The sequence below is a fragment of the Bactrocera oleae genome, chromosome 5, assembly GCF_042242935.1.
Source record: "Bactrocera oleae isolate idBacOlea1 chromosome 5, idBacOlea1, whole genome shotgun sequence".
Lineage (NCBI taxonomy): Eukaryota > Metazoa > Arthropoda > Insecta > Diptera > Tephritidae > Bactrocera > Bactrocera oleae.
The window spans coordinates 38,230,089-38,245,214 of NC_091539.1; the positions used below are offsets into that span (position 1 = coordinate 38,230,089).

Genomic DNA, 15,126 nt, shown 5'->3' on the forward strand with positions numbered 1-15,126 from the left:
TTAAAACAACTCTGCTGCTTTGTGAATATGTGTGTATTGGTGCATGAATTCGAATTCACCGTTAACGTAACTACACGCGAATTGCTATTTGCAATCAAATGTTAAAATGCTCTGTGAATGATTGTTGCATTTATTGCTGCATTTTTTTCATTAAAATGAGAAAAATTTAAAGAATTAAAAATAAAATAAAAAGCAAAATAAAATAAAGCAACATTACATAATGTAACATAGCATACGTTACGCTATATGAAACGTAACATAAAAATTAAATTAAATATATTAAAATAAGCAAAATTAAATAAAATAACACAACATAACGTAATATGACTTAATATAACGTAACATAACTTAACATAGCATCAAATAAAAAATTTAAAAATTTCCGATTTCCCATCTCTGTACATATGTTATGTATATGTACTCGTGTGTGTATTAATTCTGGACATACATATATATTTTTTACATATGCAAATAACTGGATGAATTCGCAGAAAAATCAAACATATATACATACACCCAACCAATATATGTGCATAATTAAAACTGCGTAAAGTACAAGAAATAATGAGAAAATGGTGAAATCAGAAAAGCAACGGGGCAACAACACTGCTGCAGCGGAAATTTTTTACCTGTATATATGCATATGTATGTGTATATGGCAACAAATTACACTGGTGTGTGTAAAACTGTGTGTGTTTTTCAGTATTCTCTCATTGCAACTTGGTAATTATTTTAATTTTGTTCGTAACTTATTTGCTAAAAAGCAGTCTATTGGCTTTGGCAAGCTGTTCAAATATCAATATTCTAAATAAAAAAAAATACACTAATTTGCTAAACGAACTGCAAATATGTATGTATGTAAAGAATAATGTCGGCATCGCAATTAGCTAAATATAAGTTTTTTTAATTAAATATATTAAGTATGTATCATATAATATTTTTTTTTTCGAATTTCATATAGGTGGCAACTCTAATAACTTTTTTTTTTTTTTAACTATAAATGGCGCAATTTCGGCTTATACTGCTTTCGAAGTACTTATTATTGCATAATTAAAAATTGAAATCTTTTTTGCAAAACTAAAACCGTTATTTCTTTATTAATGAATAGTTTTATAAAATTGTTTAATATTTTCTTTAAGAATATGTTGTTGCTTCGATTGAATTTGCCAAGTGACTTTCGTTAAAAAATTGCTGATATCCAACAATATTTTTGGACAAAAGTAATAAATAGGGTTGCCATAAAATAATTTTTAAAAATCGCATTACAAATGATTTTATATAATTTACTTCTTCCTTTTATATAAGTAACAATGAAATTTTAATTGGTTTGGTTTGTAAAAATGGCTGATAAAATCTCCTTTTGCGAAATAGTCGTTTATGATGATGATGAAAAATTATTAAATTAAAAAAGTTAAAGAGGTTGGCAACCCTATTGGAATTAAATATTTCTAATAAAGTAAAATTATGAACCCTTATTTGACAATATTACTTTAAAATATAGATAAATAATTTTTTACATAAATTTATAATTTCCTAATAGTCGGTAACACTATTTCAAAGTTTTCTTTAATAATACAATAGCAGAATACAATTTTAAAGCAAATGTAATATAATTTTCTAGACAATTTTTCTAATATTTTGCAGTTCTATTTAAAAAGCTTGAATAAAATATTGACAGAATATACTTTTTGAGGAAATTATGTTATAACATATATTTCCAAACAATATTTTTGATGATCCCGTGTACAAATTTTTTAAAGTACTGTGTCCATAAGTTAATAAAAATTAAAAAAAATACAGAAAACTATTTTTTATATTAATTTATAGATTTATTTCACACGTAAATGACAACTTTAAAAAGCCGTATTGGAAATTAAATGTTTTTGTTTATAACATATTATACATAAATTCCAATTTCTATACTTAAAAAATAGTACTTTTTGTAGTTCTGCTTTCTATTTTTTCCAATAAATGCCTCAGTACTAATATATCTAGGAGCATGTTTGTCGCCTAAAGGTGTCTTATAACAGCGAAACAACTCTACACAGCCTCACCTACATATATTTGCATGTAACTGCGATATTTTATTTGCACGTGTACATACATATATATTTATATATCTATACACATCTGTATGTGTGCGTTTGCTCCAACGTCAGCTGCCCATTTATAGCCCATTTAATGGGCATGCCTCAACACCTTACAGGAAGTAGTAGTGCACAAAAACATGCTAATAAAAATAAAATAAATTTCTTCAAATATGCAAATCTATTCGCGCTTTTAATTGCTTTTTTTGCCTTTTCAAGTCACATTTTTCGTAAAGCCGCTAAGCATATTCATCCGCATAGTATTTTTCATAAACGAGCGTTTCATTCGCTTTGTTGTTTTCTTAGCTTCGCAGCTAATTTTATTACAGTAAATGACTACGCGTTGAGCTGGTGAGGGCGGAATCTCGCTTTGAGCGCCAAAACAGTAATTGTTGCGTGGGTGTGCGATATTTTATTGTTTGCATAGCTATTTATGTTTTATTTGTTTAGTTTTTTCTTATAACCAGCTAATAAAGCATTACAGGTTGAAAATAGTATACTAGTAAGGGGAAAAAATATATTGCCAGATATGGCATATCGCGTTAATTGGTTTTTACTAAGTTAAGGTAAGTCTGCTGAAATATTTAGAAAATTTAAATGTCTTTCTTAAACTTAGGTGACCTAATAACATTTACTATATTTTACGCAAGCAGTTTCCTTTGCTTGAAAAGCTTTTCATGGGCGCAGACGGTGTCAAGGGACTAAGAACCAAAAACATGCGAAAGTATTATATAGCTATAAAAATATATTTTTATTTATAAAAATACTTAATGAATTTCTTCTTTTTGCAAAAGTAAAAGACTTGAACTTTACTTGCACAGCAGTAAAAAGGAAAATTATTTATTCTAAAAAGCAAAAAAAAATGTTTTATTATATTTTCATTTATTTTTTTTTGTAAAATTTTGCAAAGCTTTTTCATTTGCTCATCAACAAAACAAATAATATGGCATAAAGTGGTTCAAAAGTTAACGGTACTTACAAATATATTAAATTTCAAGCATTCAACACTTAAAATAACAGCAATTGCCAATAGCGACAACCGAGACAATACTTGTTGTTACATTACTAATTTACAAAATTAATTATGTACTAACAAAACGCTTGAAGTATTTACTAAGGCTAGGCACACAGTGCAGTGAAAAATAGAGTAGCAGTGAGATAGCAGAAAGAAAAAGTTTTTTTCTTTTACGTTTCTAAAATCACTACAGGAACTGGAAAAATAAAAATTTACAAATTTTGTCTTTTAAATATACATATGTATAATCACTATCAAAAAAAAAAAAAAATTAAATAAAAATTATAAAGAAATTTTTTAAAAATTTAAAAAATTCTTTTGATTTCTTTTTTCTAATTTTTTTATTATTATTATTCTTTTCTTTCTAAATCAATTTCTAATAACTTTTTTTTTTCGAATAACAAAAAATTCTAACTAGATATAATTTGTTTGGACTTTAAAAGATATGTACAATTAAAATAAAAAAAATTTGTAAATTATTATTTTGTTCACTTTTTATAAATATGTTTTTTTTTGTATCCGAATAATGAAAAAGTCTCAGCAAAATCTAATTACATATTAATTTTTTAAAAAGATATGTACATTAATTTTTTTATTTAATCAAAAATTAAAAATAAAAATATTATTTGGTTTTAATTTTATAATTAATTTTTTATATCCAAATCAAATTTTTTTTGAATTTTTATTTCTAAATCAATTTTTTATAAATATATATATTTTGTAAATCCGAATCACAAGAAAATCTGATTAAATATAAATTTTTCGGGCTTAAAAATATATGTACAATCGCTTTAAAATAAAAGAATATAAAAAATATTATGTTTTTAAGTTTTTAATTAATTTTTTGTATCTGAATCAATTTCTTTTAATTTTTTATATATTACTTTTATTTCTAAATAATTTCCTTAACCTTTTTGTTGTAACCTAATAAGGAAAAACTTTCAGCAAAATATAATTCAATTATTCGTTCTTAACTCTGCGTTATTAACGCAGCCTTATGCTGGAAATCACATTAAGATAATATTTGGTTAGCTAACAGCCTCAGTTAATTGTCAGTGCAATACTTGAATGACTTCAAAGAGAGCAGAAATATGTAGAAGTAAAAACAAACTAAATAGTTAAATAAATATAAAAACAAACAAGACATAACTTTAAAATCTGCTGCTCGTTCGCTTATCGCCATAACGCACAGAAATAAAAACAAAAGTTTCAGAAATGGCCTTGCATTATTTGAATAAGTTTTAGCAGTGCAAAAAAGTAACTAAATAGTAACAAATAAAAATGAAACTAAATTAAAAGTGACACATATATTTGGCTTAATTTCATGAATTTATAAGCCACAAATTTTATAACTCGCAAGCATGGCGACTCTCCACTTTTGGCTGATTAAAGTAAAATCATAAAGATTTCCATTCATTAATTGCGGTCTAACTAATTAAGCATATGCTTACACATTATTTAATGCAGATACATATATATGAGCGTATATATATGGTATTATAACACATAGTTATTTGCATTTTCATTAAAATACATAAGCAGTTATATTTTACCCTTGCCGACTTTGTTGGCTTTATCTTCCAGCCACCACTTTTTGATAAAGTTCCGATAGTTTTTATCGCTACACACTCTTTGCTGCTTATCTCTTTGGCTACACGACTTACTAAGTTTTATTGCAATATTTATTGTTTATTTATTTTGGCAGTAGTACTTTTATCTGCTACAAGTTATTTTGCATTTTACTCACTTAATTAAATAAAATATAATCCTAATTGTCTACGAAAATAATAATGAAAGAATTTCACTGTGCTATAACCTACCTTTCAAATACTTCATCTAAATTTCTCTACTGCTCTAGCGGCCTGAAATACTCACCAACATTGTCTAACCACTTCAACAAATTTTTTCAATAATAAGAATTAGCTAAACTTTTTGATTAGACAAACCAATAAATTGTCCGGTTTTTCAACACTACAAAACTATGGTGTGATCCAAATCGACTACAGCGCCACTTATCGTTACTGTGTGTTACTCTTAGTCTTATCTGTAAAACAAATTTCGAATATAAAGCAGAATCATAGCATGAAACAGGTTTTTAATTGCACCTTGTAGATCGGTTTTAAATTTCACAGGAATCCTACCAATTTTCATAACGCTATCTTGAAATTTAGCGCGAAAGATATTGAATACTATATGCTAGAATAATTATATGCATACTTGTATAAAGTTACTAATGCGCTGTTAGTTTCAAATATACAAGCATGAGAGATCCTTTATTTCTTGAAAGCTAATTCGAATGTCAACAAGGTCGATTTAGTACAAAAAAAAAAAAAAAATACGAAAAAATACATACATACACCTACTTGTAGTTCTATATACTATGTATGTTATATATGGCAACTTTCATGTATTTATCATGTATGCCTTTTTTCGAAGAAATTTCGGGAATTGCACCTCTTCACTAACAAATGAATGCTTAAGCATTTTTCTATAAAATAATAACTTGGATGTGATTGACTTTCACGTTCCTGGTTGCTATGCCGACTCAGATAGTTATTTCGTACTCATCACCGCAAAATTAATTTTCTACAGAACTTTTTATCTTTTGATACATTTTGCAGATAAAATATTTTATAATATCTGAGTGTTGTAAGTTGGTATATTGAAGAAAAATGTTCAGAGTTGATTCTAATATTATAAATAAGAAGTTAAAGAATTGGGAAGTTCATCCTCTTCAAAAAATCTATTCTAACATGATAACTTCTTTATTCCCCAACTAAACGGTCGGAATCAAGTTCTTGTATGAAATTTTTTTTTAATTGGTACGATATCTACACAAAATTTGCCATAGATTATTATTCAAAGCAACGGTACAATCTCCGAAGAAACTGTTCAGATCGTACCAGTATAGCATATAGCTACCATACAAACTGACTTATCTTATAGATTCATTATATCGAAATCAAGTTACTGTATGGAACATTTCGTATTTGTGAAGGGTATTATGTCTCCGGTGCAACCGAAAATAACGTTTTTCTTGTTCTATGTTTTGTTACATTTACTTGTTCGATTCGCCAATCTCAAATATTTGACGAACTGAAGAGAAACGAAGAAGGATTTGTATGCTTTATTCTAGTTGAAAAAATAAAAACTAAGCGCAAGAACGAATAATTTCATAATATTATAATTTCCTATAGTACTAAGGTGGCTTCCACAAAGCAGCTGTTAAGAATATGCAACACATTGGAGGTCATTCTCGCGGAGGTAAACAAAACAACAAAATATAATATTTTATACTATTACCTAAATGGCACGAAATTCATTTTATTTTTGATTTTTTTAATATTTCATTTATTTCTAAAATATTTAAAACTAAAAATTTTCTTGTGGTTTTTCTTGAGTGTTTGAAGCCACTTATTTTCCATATTTTAGAAATTAATTAGCAGTTCTTGTGAAAGCTTCTTTATGGCGTTCCTTTATTGAAATCTTTTGTTTATATGTAACATACGAGTATGTGTGTTTATGCTTTCGTATTTTTCTGACATTTCAATTAATTTGCCGACATTTCATCAGCTATTTTTTGAACAAATATCTTACTTGTGAGACACACATAATAATGTGTATGATTTTAATTAAATTGCTGTCGCGACTTTTGCTATGCACCGGCTTACTATGTAATGTAGCAAATAAATTCGAAATTATATGGTACTAGAAATTTAAATACCTAGAATATATTCACAGTCTGCCAGTAATTTTAATGCCACACCTACACACGAAAACGCTGCAAGAATACGTATACGAGTACCTGTGTGTGAGGATAGAAATTTTTTCGCATAAAATTCTCGCATATTTTTATTATAATGCAGAGGTTTATTTTTATTTCTAACTTAAATGTCGCAATCATGCTATAAAAATTTGCAATAATCACAGCAACAGACACATTTAAACGTACCAACATGTGGCGATTCTGGGTTTTTGCACACTCACTGGCTCATTTGCTCACTCACTCGTTCACTCACTCACTCATCCGCTTGTGCGGCCGTCTATAGTTCATTTGCTTAGTCGGTTCATTAATTTTTCATCATTTCTCAGATGCGTGTCGTCATTTTGAAAAAGCCACTCACACACACCCTTATGTATACGACTGTGGCTATATAAAAATCGTGTGGCGGCATCGTCATTGCGTTTGCCAAAATATGGATTAGTTGTACGAAGGTGTAGTAGCAATAAAAACATGTATTTTCATGTATTTTTCATTTTATTCTGTTGTCATTTTTTATATTTTATATTGTTAGCCGTATTCTAGCTTTGTTATTATAGCTGTTGCTAACTCTCACATTCTTTAGACATTTTAAGTAAGCTTTGGTCAGCATTTGGACCAAATAAATTTCTCTGTGATATTACTACCTAAGTAGCCATAAGTATATATTATATAATAAAAATATATGCACTGATAAATGTGAATCTTAGAGGAGATGGATTTCTACAGTCCATTTTTTAGCTAAAATGTCTGTCAAAAGTGGCCTGATTTGACCGTTAGCTGACGCCTGTTTCGCATATTTAATTTTTATATGTCGAAAATAATAATAATAATTTCTAAAGATTCATTAACATTAAATGGAACCCATTTAATAGATTTTGTGGACACAATTTCTCAAAGCACTTTCAATGAAATTTGACGAAAAGTTTTTACTCTCTATCACTTTGAGCGTATTTTTGAAGTGTCATGAAAGAGATAAGATAAGAAGTGGTATCTAAGGGGTATCTAAAAAGTCACAGTCTTCAGTTCTCCTTCTTCTCTTCAAGACTTTTCTTGTCACATTATAATTGTGAACAGCAAACTCAAACTTTAAACAGCTATAATAATTCTTTAAACTCCTTTCTTTAAAGAATACCAAATTCTGCGATTACACTCTATTTTTTTCCTACATTCATTCTGTTGTCTTATGTTGTATCATACTCACATCTGTGTTCACAAAGACATCTCAATTAATAAAAATGGAGCACTTTAATGCTTAATTGCCTTAAAATAGATTTAATCATCCCAATTTCAAAAATTGATTAATTGAGAGTTGATGGCCGATTTTTGGTCAGCAAATGAAATGTATAAATGAAGGAAAGTTAAAATAAATATATATTGTTATTGAAATGTGTTTCAAAATTAAATTATAACATAATTAATATTCCCATAATTATAACATAATTAAATTGTAATTAATTGTCTAAATATTCCCATAATATGGTAAGGCATCAGAGTTCATAAAGATAAAACATTTTGAAAGCTAAAGGCTAATTGCTAAAGTACGAATTCTGGCTAATTACTTAATTTACTCTTTGATTGCGTTAGTTAATTGCCTAGTTTGGCTATAGTTTATGTCCGAAGATTCGAAGTGAAGATCGCAAGGCACAAGCAAAAACATAAACGGTTAATTTAGTGCATCAGTTTTATCCTTGAGCTTTTGTGCATATATTAGGAACACATAGATCTTAAATAATGGGCGTGAATTACCAGATACAAGTTGATTAATTGATATGATAAGCTTAATTTTCCTCAATAAAAAAGATCTGGTGTAGAATCTGCGCTCTGAAGACAAGCGAAGAGTTATTCCAATTATCTAGTTATTTGTATAAATTTTGGTGAATATTTTAGCCCTCAGGTGGCCTCACAACTTCAAAAAGTAGGTGGAAAGTGATTATGTTGTACTGTTCTCCAGTCCCTGATTCGATATAGGGCACCATTATTTCGAGTTTTTACGAGCTAAGTATCAAGCCTAAGGTGATGTTGGTGATATTTTCTACAAATAATTCTGAAAATATTAACCCTCGAACGACCTCTAATATTTCGTTGTTTCAAACACATAAAGTAAAAAGAATAGGATTAAATTTTTGAGTTAAAACAAATTAAAAATATATATAATATGATTTCTTTACGAAATTTGTTACATATTATTATACAATGCAAACGGTACAATTTTCATCTGATCATACCAACCACAGTTATTGTTTTATCTTACTTTATTACCACTTATTCTTAGAGTGTTCGTCGTAATAAAGCTTTCTAGATAATGTTAAAAGTTCATAAGATGCTAGTTGGCTCTATAATCTACATAGGAATGTTTTCGGGATCGAAAACTTTGCACAAAAATACTTTAAAATAAGCAAATAATATTTGAAAAATTGATAAACAGAAAATTTAAGTATACTTTTATTTAATATAAACAGCGAAAAATCAAAAATATTTATTAAATTTAATTAAGTAATTTTTAAAAAGTTGAATATCGATCCCAAATATTTCGTTTTAAGGACTTTGCCAGAAAATGTACTTAATATAATATTATTATTATTATTAGATTTTTTTCAAGTTCAGTGTGCCAGATTATCGAAAATTATTTAACATAATTTTCTCTTAAAATGCATTATGCTATATACATATAATATTAGTTGAGATACAAAAATGCATTTTAAATTTCATTAAAAAATTTTACTGGATTCAGAATTAAAATTTCCAACAATTTCAGTAATTATGAATTGCTTCTTGTTTTGCAAAACGAAGCGACATATTTCATCTCACTTTTAATTATTTCCTGTTAGCAGGAAGATTTTACAACTTTTCAACAGCCAAATAATACAAATTCACCGGAAGAAACACACACACATACTTAAACGAAAGCGAAATGGACAATAATGTGTATGTGTATATCCGTTTTTACTGTTGTTTCACTCCAATTTTGCTCCTGAAATTTTTTCCTTCCGCGTGGCTGCTTTACATCGCACTCAAATTCAGTTACTTGCACACACACACGCACGCGAGTGTATTTGCGCACACATACATATGTGTGTCTGTGTGTATTTTATTATTCCACTATACGCTTTGTTGTTATGAACTCAAGCGGCAACAATTTTTTACGCTTGCATAGATCGAAGTCCTCACTGAGCCACACTCATACACCAACGGTCCCTGCGTTCCAGCCCTACGTATTGCCTTTGCTTAATCATTCGTCATAACTTATTTATTGGCCAAGCAAGCAAAAACAAAAACAAACAAACTCACGAGTCAGAGTGAAGAAATGTTGAAAAAATATGGTAAAATTGCGAGCAAAGAATTAATTGAAAATATTCAAAAAGCGCAGCGCAGCTGTGTTGCCTGTGTACATGTATATGTATTGTACATAGTCCATATGTAATGAGTACAATATTTGCTCACTCATTGTATTTACAGATATTTGTGTGTGGATGTGCGGCGTGTAAAAACCTGGTGACAGCTAAGTAAATAAATAATAAACAGTTATTACAATGAGTTGAGCAAATAATTTCAGAAAGTGTTTTAGGTGCGTTTGTATGTGTGTTGTTATTTACCTTAATTTATTTTAGCTCCGAAAGCTGTAACCTTGGCCGAAAAGTTGACAGTGCATATCTTGTGCTTTTCTTGAGTGAATATTAAATTAATATATGCGACAGTTAAAGAATTGGAAAGTGTTCCAAATTCACCTACAACAGCAAAAAATTGTGATTACAATAAAAATAATATGAAAGCAGTGTAAAGCGACAACAATCCTATTGAAAGCAGCAACGAAAATCAGGTTTAATGAAATACTTGTATTTACACAGAAGTGTTGATTTAAAAGCAAGTAGGTAAGTAAAATGTAAAAAAAAACGGAAAATGTGTGATAAAGTGCGAAATTTTTTTTAAAGAAATCTTGATAATAGAAAAAAATGCTGGAATGAATTTTAGAAAATATTGAATACTAAAGTGAAAAATGTGATATAAAAATATATTCTTTAATAAAAATAAAAACGGATAAATTTATAAATCACTTAAAAAAAAGAAGGTTTAAAAGCAGTAAAATGTTAAAATAAAAACTAAAATTAAGAAACATTTTTAAATTGAAATGAATAGGAAAAATGTTGAAAATATTAAAATAATAAACAAAAATAATTAAAATAAAAAGTCTACAATAATTATCAATATTGAGTTTTTAAAGACAAAGTGGTTTGGAAATAACTCAAAAGGAAAAAAATTTAAAAACCTCGAAATTTAAAAATAATATATAATAATAAACAAAATATAAATTCTTAAATGATTTCAATATTGTGCTTTTAAATAGCAAGAAAAAAACTTAATTACGCTAACCAAAATTTGGATTTTACCAAATTATTGTGTATAAAATCTTTAATAAATTTATAAAAACAATGCATAAAATATAAATACACATATAATAAGTGACGCTGTCAACAATAAATAATAAATTAGCAGAAAAAAAAAATTCAATAAAAAGTAAAAGCCGAAAAAGTGCCAATAAAAAATAAATATCAAAAACCATTATTGGTTATAAAAAGGATAAAAATGTACTGAAAATTAAAATAAAAAAACTTCAAATGTAAGGAATGCATATAAGTGAAGTTGATGATTAAAAATATCCAAAAAAAACTATTATTAAAAAATAAGTACCAAAAATTATGTAATAAAATTCAAAATAATTGTATCACAAAACCAAAAAAAAAATAAATAAATATGAACTATTTATGCGTGAAATAAGTGACTAGTTAAGTTATATATATACATATGTTGCTGTTGAAATGAAATTTCAGTATTGCTTAAAAAATTAAAACAAAAAATTATTAAAAATAGAAGAAATTTTCAAAATTATACAAAAAGAAAATTAATTTTAATAAATAGTAGTAAAAATTGCAATAATATTAATGCTTGAAATCTCTACAGTGCTCACAGTGCAATTTATTTAGTTCCTAATGCTACTTTAGAAGTGAAAATTAAAAAAACGTAAATTATATAAATTAAAAAGTGATTTTATCAAGATTTTATGTACTGCTAATATCATAAGTGTAAGAAGCAGCAGAAACAGCTACACCAAAGGCAAAAAGCGACTTTGTATACCGACAGTCGGCAAACCTGAGCCTACCTGTATTTTTGTAATGGTTACAAATGTAATTAAGATATAAACAGAGCGTTGCAAAGGTAAGTAAGAAATGTTCTAAAAAATTTTCAACTTTTTTACAAAATTTTAAAAAATTTATTACGAAAACGCTACGAGAAGTCTTTTGCCGCTGCTTGCAGAAAGGAATATTAAATATTGAAAATTACTGAACAAGAATTCAAGTAGAAGGCTTGTTTGCAATTTTTTAAGGTGTACATAAATGTTTAAACAACTGGAAAGCAAACTTAAAAAAAATTATTTAACTCAATCAAATCTGTCAACAGAAATATCATTACACATATATAAATTATATTCTTCATCTGAAGAGACCATCTAATTTCGGGGAGTTCCACTTAAAATTTTAACCAATTGGAAAGCAATTTTTGGCTTTCTGTATAATAATTTTAGTAGTAAATTTTCCATTAGCATCCTCAATTCCCATCCCTATACATTATGGCACGAAATTTACGATAGACATTTAGACAGTCCATTGCATGCGCTGACAGCACGTAGCGTGAGTGCTTTAAACAAGAGATATGCACACAATAAGCATATGTACGTACATATCGTCGCGAATTTTTGCTTGAAAATTAAACGAATTACCTAAGCAATTTGAGTCACTCATACGCCAGCGCGTACCTCACTTGGCACATTTTCAAATTCGGTGCTCGCTAGTGCTGGTGTATCACTGGGAGTGTGCATATGTGCGCATTTCACTATAATTGAACGCGGCCATTAATATTTTATGCGGAAATTTCAGAGGATGGAATTCATACATACACAGGTGCAAACATATAAAATATATTTAATGAAAAGCAATTAATGCTTTAAATAAATAATGCATATTTCTCGTCATAAATGTGAATTTTGTTCCAATAGTCTATATATTTAACAATATTTTTGCAGTTTAATGGTTATATTCAGTCGAGATTTTATCCAAATCTTCAAAAAAAAGTTATAAAGTGAAAAACTAGCATACTTTTAGGAGCTTTGTTTGATTTACGTATTACAGGTATTTTATAACACAATTTTTTCTAAGAACATCAATTACAGCACACTAATTTATATTTAATTATATAGTATTTATTTGAAAAGAGGTAATTGTGGTATTTTTTCCAAAAAGAAAGCAAGATATGGATACCTATTGTTGCAGTTAGGTACGCAAGAATGCAATTAAAAACATTTTCTATTTACACTCCAAACTACGCATTAAAAATTGGACTGATATGAGATATTTAGCTCATTTATATTTTTATATTGAATTTTTCTTTTTCAAAATTTTCGTGACAGTTGAACAGAAGGCAATAATAGATTAGTTTTGGCTTCTAGGGTTAAAAAAATAAGCCAAATGAATTTCTAACAAGTCCAACAACTAAATGTTGAGAAACGGAATGAAAGTTCAAATTATAATTACTATTTAACTTACTGTGAAACCTGCATTTAGGCGACTGAAACACTTTTTTTGCTTTGTAATTACTCCTGGGTAAAGATTGATATCATTTTATTTAGGATGAAATTGTCGTGAATTACTCGCACAACTTAAACAATTTTCCACCACAGGTTGTTTGTGGTAGCTTTTTTTACATATATTGACTCACTAATTATGTCCGTTTGTTTATACGCGAACTAGTTCCAAAATTCTTTGATATGGATCTGAAAGTTTACACCCATTTTTTCTTACATCAAGAAGCTTCGTATTTGTCCGAACCCCGATGTCGGATAACTATAACATGAAGCTGCCATACAAACTGAATAATCGGAATCAAGTGCTTGTACAAAAGAGTTTTGTATTTAACAAGATATCTTCACGAAGTTTGGCAGAGATTGTTTTCTAGAGCAACGATGCAATCTCCAAAAAAAAATGTCTGATAAGATCACTATATCATATAGCTGCTATACAAACTTGCCGATCAATACCAAGTTAAAGATATTTAATAGCCTTCTATGCTACAAGGAATGCACTTGCGAAGATTATTTTAGTTTCGGTGCAGTAGAATAAACATATTTTCTGTTTTGTTATTATATTTTTTGATTGTGTTAAATATTTTTTTTAAGATTTTTCTAAATTTTCGTTCAAGTTTAAATATCTCTACAAGAGCTTAAACGAATTCTTTTACATTTAAAAATTAATTCATATCAAATTATATTTATTTTGGACTTATAATATTATTATATTACATTATATGTATCCCACCTTTCTTAATTAAAGCCTTCTGGTTTCAAATTTTCATTTGACTTTTAAACACGCAAATTTAAAGCCAATTTAAAGTCAACTTTCTCCATGGAAAGCTTCAGCCTTTTAGCCAGCTCCGTTGCCCACACCACATTGAAGATTAGTTCGAGAGACTTGTTGGCTTGGGTAGATGAATTATTGCCACTTCAGCGAACACAATGATTCGTTTGACTAAACCGATCGATATTTCACATAATACACCTAGTAACACATACACATGAGCTATAATAGGCTGTGACTGGCAGACGGCTGATTTAAACAGCTACAGAATGTGGAACAAAATCTTTTATTGAGTAAAAAATGTTAACAGCCTGTGGCAAATGAAGAAATTTTAGTCCGAAGCTTGAAAAATGTAAATTAATGGTTATACTGGTTAATATTTATATATTTAGTTAACGAGCGTGCGTTTTAATTAGGACTTAATATAAGCAGCAAAACTTTTCTGAGCAAGATGGGTAAACTTTGTTTTAATGAAAATGTGTTGAAGAATTTTTCGAGCTTTTAAATGCGACTGGTGTCTTTTATGCTGGTGTTGCTTGTCAAATTAGTTGCCTTAATAATACCCGTGTATTTTTCACTTCAAAAATATCCAGTATATGCACTGATACATCGACAACACCCGGAGAGCAGGGGCATTTAATTTGTCGTCCCGAAAGCATCACTCGTTAACACGCGGCAAATTGATATTTAAAACTTTTATTGCTGTATGGTTGTCGTTTTTTTTGCCACTGCTGCACACGCCCACTCTACCGCTTCAGTCATGCGGAAAGTGAAGTTCACCTGCAGATGCTTTTGCGTTCGGCAAGTTGAAGCAATTAAGTGCGCAACACAAAAGCTCATTGCAAACGCTCGATGTCT

General features: G+C 28.4%; 1 protein-coding gene across 8 annotated transcripts in view; it reads left to right on the forward strand.

The window, feature by feature from the left end:
• dnc (phosphodiesterase dunce) overlaps positions 1-15,126 on the forward strand; it is a 361,971-nt gene that overhangs the window by 54,437 nt on the left and 292,408 nt on the right. For 3 of the 8 annotated variants that reach the window (XM_070109874.1, XM_070109875.1, XM_070109876.1), the window contains exons 2-3: positions 10,474-10,734; positions 11,822-12,076. The exons of the other annotated variants lie outside the window; for them this stretch is intronic. The gene's annotated coding sequence lies outside the window, so the exon portion shown is untranslated. The remainder of the gene's footprint in view (positions 1-10,473; positions 10,735-11,821; positions 12,077-15,126) is intronic. 8 annotated transcript variants of the gene reach the window in all.